At 35.6% G+C, this 6541-nt stretch overlaps 1 non-coding gene across 1 annotated transcript; it reads right to left on the bottom strand.

Annotated features, from left to right (window-relative positions):
• Positions 1–3183: 3183 nt before the first annotated feature.
• On the bottom strand, positions 3184–3290 carry LOC114913069 (small nucleolar RNA R71). Its single transcript, XR_003799103.1, has one exon. It is a non-coding gene; the product is annotated as a small nucleolar RNA R71 (small nucleolar RNA).
• Between the last annotated feature and the right edge of the window lie 3251 nt (positions 3291–6541).

Genomic DNA, 6541 nt, shown 5'->3' with positions numbered 1-6541 from the left:
CATCTAGTGCTATAAATCGGGGACGACAGATGGGGTGATCATTCAATTCTTACATCCCCTATCCACTCCCTCTCTTACAACTCTAGATTTTAGGACAAGGCTTGTTCTTTTAAGACAAGCCGAATCTTAATAGCTCTAAGGGTTTAAAAGGTCTACAAAAATATGGTCAAGTCAAGTGGATAGTTCAGAAAGTTTCAGACTCAGGTCTGGAGGAAGATCTGATCGATTGGTGGCTGGTTAAGTTCTAGGGGCTAGAACTCTTGAAGCAAGGTGAAGAAGGAGCGCTGTCCTTGGTTCAATTTTCATGTGGATAACCGTTGAGGGGCAAACACTTGGATGCCCTATGAAAATTAGATTAGCGTTACAAGTATTCTTCTGATCTAAATTTATTTTATTATACTTTGATTGATATAGTCAAGAGTTTCTGAGCATTGGGGTTTTCGGTGCATCGGGTATTTTGAATGAAAATTTTAAACTTCTAATCCTTCTGCTGCACCACCAGAACCCTTTAGTTCATGGGTGGGTGACTTATTTTTGCATGATCGGATGGCAGAGATCATTTCAGATATGCGATCGGATGACTAAGCATGCGCATTACCATATTCAGCGATGGTGGCCCACTTCCAGTGCACGATCCAACTGTCCAAATCAATCCTGAGTGAGATCCAATGGCTGTGGTTGGTTGCCGACTGAAAATAAAATGAAGAAGAAAATTTGATGCACCATCTAACGGCTGAAAATTGATCCATCACCTGATCAGGCAGCTGGTATTCATCCTAATTGAGAATAGGAAGATCTAAGCACTGATCAATGGCCCAAAATCGATCCAACAAAAGATTGGATGGCCAACGTTGATCCCGACTGTGATGAGGAGTTAAACAATGATTTTTGATGTGATCTAGGTGGTCCAAACAAGATCTAATGGTCAAAAAAATTAAGACACGAGTTTAACATGATTTTGAGGGGTTTTAGGACTCCTTTTGCTATCAGGAAAAGGTGAAACATTCACCTATAAATAAGGGGTCTGAGAATAAGAGAAAAAAGTAGAGAAAATTTGTAAAAAAATAAAAAAAATAGAGAAAAAAATTAAAAAAATTTAGAGATCCAAGGAGAAGAAGAAGAGAAGTTGGTTTACTCTATGGAGTATGAAGGAAGAAAGAGAGGTCATCAACCATCTTTCCGATGAAGCTGTGTCGATCAATTTTAGATCCTTGTTATACTTTTATTTTATTATTCTTTTAAATTTTTTATACTTGAATTTTATTTTTAATACAAAAATTTATTTTATTACCCTTTAAATTTTTATCTTTTATTTTTATTGCAAGTAGATGCTAAAATCTTATTAGTAGATCTTAGTATCAATTTATTTTATGTACTTTAAATTTTTATTATTTATTTTTATTATAAGTAGAAGCTAGGATCTAAATAGTAGATCTTAGTACTCAATTTATTTTTCATACTTTTAATTTTTATTTTTTGACTTAAATTATTTTCTTTAAAATTTTATTTTTTTATAAAATCAAAGATTTCAAATCAAAGTATTGTCTTCTCTATAGATTTGACCCAACTCACTATTTTTTATATATTTTTAATATTTTTAAAAAATTAAAATTAATTAGATAATCATAGTGTCCTAACGACAACATCACGATCCTATCAATTTTTGACGTCGCTGTCAGGAAAGGCATCAATTTTAATATTTGATTTTTTTGATTTTCTTGTGAATATAGTTTACTAATTTTTTTAATTTTTTTTATCTTTTTGCTGAAAAAAAGAGAAGAAAAGAAGGGCGAAATGCTTCAATTTGGTGAGATCAATCCTAACTTTAACCTTAAACTACTTTTTTTTAGTATTAATTACTATTTTTTTTAAATTAATATAAAATTCATCCACATAAACTTAATAAAAATCACATGATAAGAGTAGAAACTTAATTATTTAGAAGCATTCATCATCTTAGATTTACTTTTGGTGATCGCTGGAGACAAGATAAGCTTTCAGTTTGATTAATTTTATGCATATAATTTAGTTGCATAGAACTCCTTAATTAAAATTGATTGTGCATATTCATCTGAAATCAACTTAAGGGTAACACCCATTAATAAGATAAGATGGAGATTTTATCACCCTTTCTTAGCCCAAAAATAACCAACCAACATCCTGCATTAACCCAAGCCTAATTAAAATTTAGTAGATGTTGACCCCTTAGATCAATTGAGTTTAGTTTGAGTATTATGGCAAAGTCAAGTGCAAAGTAAGTTTAGACTCACCCCTGAAACTGGTGTCTAAGACAAGAGGTTACAAAGGCTAAGCCTAAGTGGACTCGTGGTTATTTAATTAGTTCCGTTAGCTTACTTGGCCAATCCAATTGGTATCTAAGGCAAGCAATGGGGGGGCCCCCACGACCCCACCTCTTATCTGACTAGTTGAAGGAAGTGAGAGCAGACCCAACTTGCATCTAGGCCGAACCACTCTACATTAAACTATTAGGTCTAAAAAATCTGTGGGTGTCTAGGTTTAATTGCTTGCTAACTGGATTACAATTAACACTTAACCACAACTAATTCTTCTCATCTATCATCTTTAGGTCTAGGACTTTCTTAGGATTCTTATCTTTAGGATCTCTCTCTTTCTTCCCTTTCTCTTTCCTTTCTCCCTCTTCTTAAAAAAAAAAGAGAAAAATCTGAACCACACACTTTAGAGTTTGCACTGGTACATGCATGGTAGGAGATATCTTTATCCTGATCTAGTTGAATCTAATCCTGAAATTGAATAGCTGATTCATGTGAAATCTGAAAATCAAATGGCTGGAAACCCTAAAGAACCACCTAGGTAGATGAAGAAATATTTTATTTCTTCCACCTATAATCCATCGACTTGTATCCACTTACCTGATATCCCTGCAAACCATTATGAGATCAAGTCGACCACAATCCAAATGCTCCCATCTTTCTATGGGAACATCAATGAAGATCCTTACAAGCATCTAAATAAATTCTTAAAAATTTGTTCCATGATGAAGATTCAAAATTTTACTGATGATGTACTTAGACTGACCCTATTTCCCTTCTCACTTAAGGACAAAGCCAAGACTGACTTGGCACAATGGGGAGACCGATCCGAACTTGGGTTGAAATGCAGCATGAGCTTCTTAAGAAATTTTATCACATAGGTTGAGCCAACACCATGAGGTGAGCCATCACTAGATTTGCTCAGCTTTCAGGAGAACAAATTTATGAGTCATGGGAGAGACTTAAGGAACTTCTTAGAAAATACCCACACCATGGCCTATCTAAGTGGCAAATTGTTCAAGCTTTCTATGAGAGTTTAGGTGACTAGTATAGATAGATGGTAGATACATCTTGTAGAGATGCATTCATAAGTAAGAGTGAGGATAAAGCCTATATTTTGTTGGAAATCTTGAGTGAAAACTTGATCAACCATGCTTCATTATCTTCCTATGAAAGATCGATTCCTCACCAAAAGCGGGCAGAAATTTTTGAGATCAAACAAACAGACTCTAGTTCTAAGGCTGACTTAAACTTAATAGCTCAAAAATTAGATAAAATCGACCTTCTTACCTAGAAGTTAGATCAGTTCCTAATCCTAGGTCAACAATCTTTTACGTAATACACACCACCTCCTAATTATCAGGAGATTTGTTCTATCTGTGCTAACCCAACCCATCATATGAGTGAATGTCCCATGGCTGCACAGTTTTTACTTTTCATCTAAGAACAAGTTCAAGCGGTCCAAGGTTACTCCATGCCTGTCAAAGATCCATTCTCAAACACATATAATCCAAGTTAGAGGAACCACCCAAATTTTTCTTGGAGATCCCAACAGACTTAGGCTCAAACCAAAATTCCTCCTATGTAAAACTTTCAAAATAGACCCCAATACTAGAATTATGCCTATAATATAGGTCAGCCTAATCAGCCTACCCAGCTACCATATCACAATCAGCCGTCATATCCACCTCCTCAACAGACCAATCTAGCCAATGATAGATCTGATCAACTCCAACAATTGATTATGTCCCAATAGCAATCTATCACTAGGCTAGAAGCACAAATAGGATAGTTAGCTGAGTCTACAATGAGGAGAGAATCAGGTCAATTACCAAGCCAACCGATACCAAATCTTAGGAACAATCCATCCACCCACCAATCACCTGAACCTAGTCATCAATCCAATGTCCTACCTAAGAATCTTCAATTTGAGAATGCCAAAATAATTTCTAAGCTTAGAAGTGGTAGGATTCTTAAGGACCCATATCATGGCCAGATGAGAGAGGTTAGTATTGATGCTAGCCAAAATGAGAACTTGAAAGAAGAAGTTAGTACTGAGACTAACCCAATAGAAGAACCTGAGCCCAAAACTGATACTGATCTGAGTGAAAAAGAAAAAAAAAAAAGAGAGAGCGGATGAGTTACCTGAGATATATAAATCAAGAGTCTCATTTTCTTCAGCCCTAGAAGTCGATTCTTCCCGCAAAAAGTAAGGAGCACGCAACGAGAAACTAATGGAGTTATTTAAGCAAGTTCACATTAATCTACCCCTCCTCGATGCAATTCAACGTGTCCCAACTTACGCTAAATTTCTTAAGAAACTTTGCACCCAAAAGCATGAGTCACAAACTATGAAGAGAATTGTGCTGTCTGAGGATGTTAGTGCAATCCTATTGAATCCATTACCTCAAAAAATGAAAGACCCTAGTGCTTCTTTGATTTCATGCATTATAAGAGGCATCACCTTTGACTGAGCCTTGTTAGACTTAGGAGCTAGTGTCAACCTACTTCCAACCTCGGTCTATGAAAAATTTGGGATAGGAGAACTGAAAGCCACATCGGTTATTTTGCAACTAACTGATAGATCTGTAAAGATACCATGTGGTCTAATCGAAGATGTCATAGTCAAAATAAATACATACTATTTTTTAGTATGCTTTCTCATACTTGATATGGAGCCATCCCAAGAGCTAAATCAAAATCTCATAATTTTAGGACATCCATTCCTAGCCACTGCCAATGCCAATGCCAATATCAATTGTAAAATAAGAGTCATGGATATTTCTTTTGGAGATCAAAAGGTGAGAATTAACATTTTTAATGTCTCAAAGTATGCTCAAAAAGAGAAAAGCTGTTCGATAATTGATCTGATAAATGAGATAGTTGAAATCAATTTCTCCTTAGATTTGATGAAAGATGATTTTTTGAATGAACCCATTGAAGAAATCCAAAATCAGGAGGTGAATGCCTTGCTTGATTCATCTCATCCAGCATATTCACTACCTTGGTCAATAAAAATTGAGCCCTTACCTAAGCTAGAAACTGAACTACTACATCCTTCAATTCACACCCCACCATAACTTGAACTGAAATCTTTGCCTGAATCACTTAAGTACAATTTTTAGGACATGAGAAAATTCTGTCAGTAATCATTGCTTCTGACCTAACCCCTGAGTAAGAAGACCAATTGCTGAATGTATTGAAAATACATAGAGAGGCCATAGGTTGGACTGTTGCTGATTTAAAAGGCATTAGTCCGTCAATATGTATGCACCATATTTACACAGAGGACAATGCCAAACCCATTCGAGAAATGTAAAGATGGCTCAACTTGAATATACAAGATGTAGTCAAGGAGGTAATTAAATGGTTAGATGTTAGTAGCATTTATCTTATTTCTAACAGCTACTGGGTGAGTCTCACTCAAGTTGTTCCAAAAAAATCTAGACTCATGGTTGTCTGTACCGACCATGGGGATCTAGTGCCAATATGACTTTTCACTTGATGGCATGTCTGTATAGATTATAGAAAATTTAATGCAGCCACTTGTAAAGATCATTTCTCTTTACCCTTTATTGATCAAATCTTAGAGAGACTAGCTGGCCAACAATATTTTTGCTTTTTAGATAGATACTCAAGATACAATCAGGTAGCAATCTACCCAAGAGATCAAAAAAAGACCACCTTCACATGCCCCTATGGAACTTTTGCTTTTCGTAGAATGCCTTTCAGACTATATAATGCACCCACGACCTTTCAAAGGTTCATGATGTTAATATTTTCAGATATGGTTGGAGATTTTCTAGAGATATTCATGGATAATTTTTCAGTCTTTGGAGAATCCTTTGAGAGTTGCCTCAACAATTTGAAGAGAATGTTAAAATGATGCGAGGCCAATCTAGTTTTAAGTTGGAAAAAGAGTCATTTCATGGTTCAAGAGGAGATCATCTTAGGACATATTGTGTCAAAAAGAGAGATTGAGGTTGATAGAGCAAAGGTTGAACTGATTTCTAAACTTTCTCCACCCACTTCTGTCAAACAAATCCTATCTTTTCTTGGCCATGTAGGATTCTACCATCGCTTCATCAAAGACTTTTCTAAAACATCCCATCCTTTGTGTTATCTGCTCGCTAAAGATGTTCCTTTTAACTTTGATGAAGAATGTCTTAAGGCTTATAAATTTTTGAGAGAAGCTGTGACCAAAGCTCCAATCATCCAACCTCCAGACTGGTCACTACCTTTCGAGATCA

The sequence above is a fragment of the Elaeis guineensis genome, chromosome 5 (genome assembly GCF_000442705.2).
Source record: "Elaeis guineensis isolate ETL-2024a chromosome 5, EG11, whole genome shotgun sequence".
NCBI lineage: Eukaryota > Viridiplantae > Streptophyta > Magnoliopsida > Arecales > Arecaceae > Elaeis > Elaeis guineensis.
This window is presented reverse-complemented; position numbering and strand designations above follow the sequence as displayed.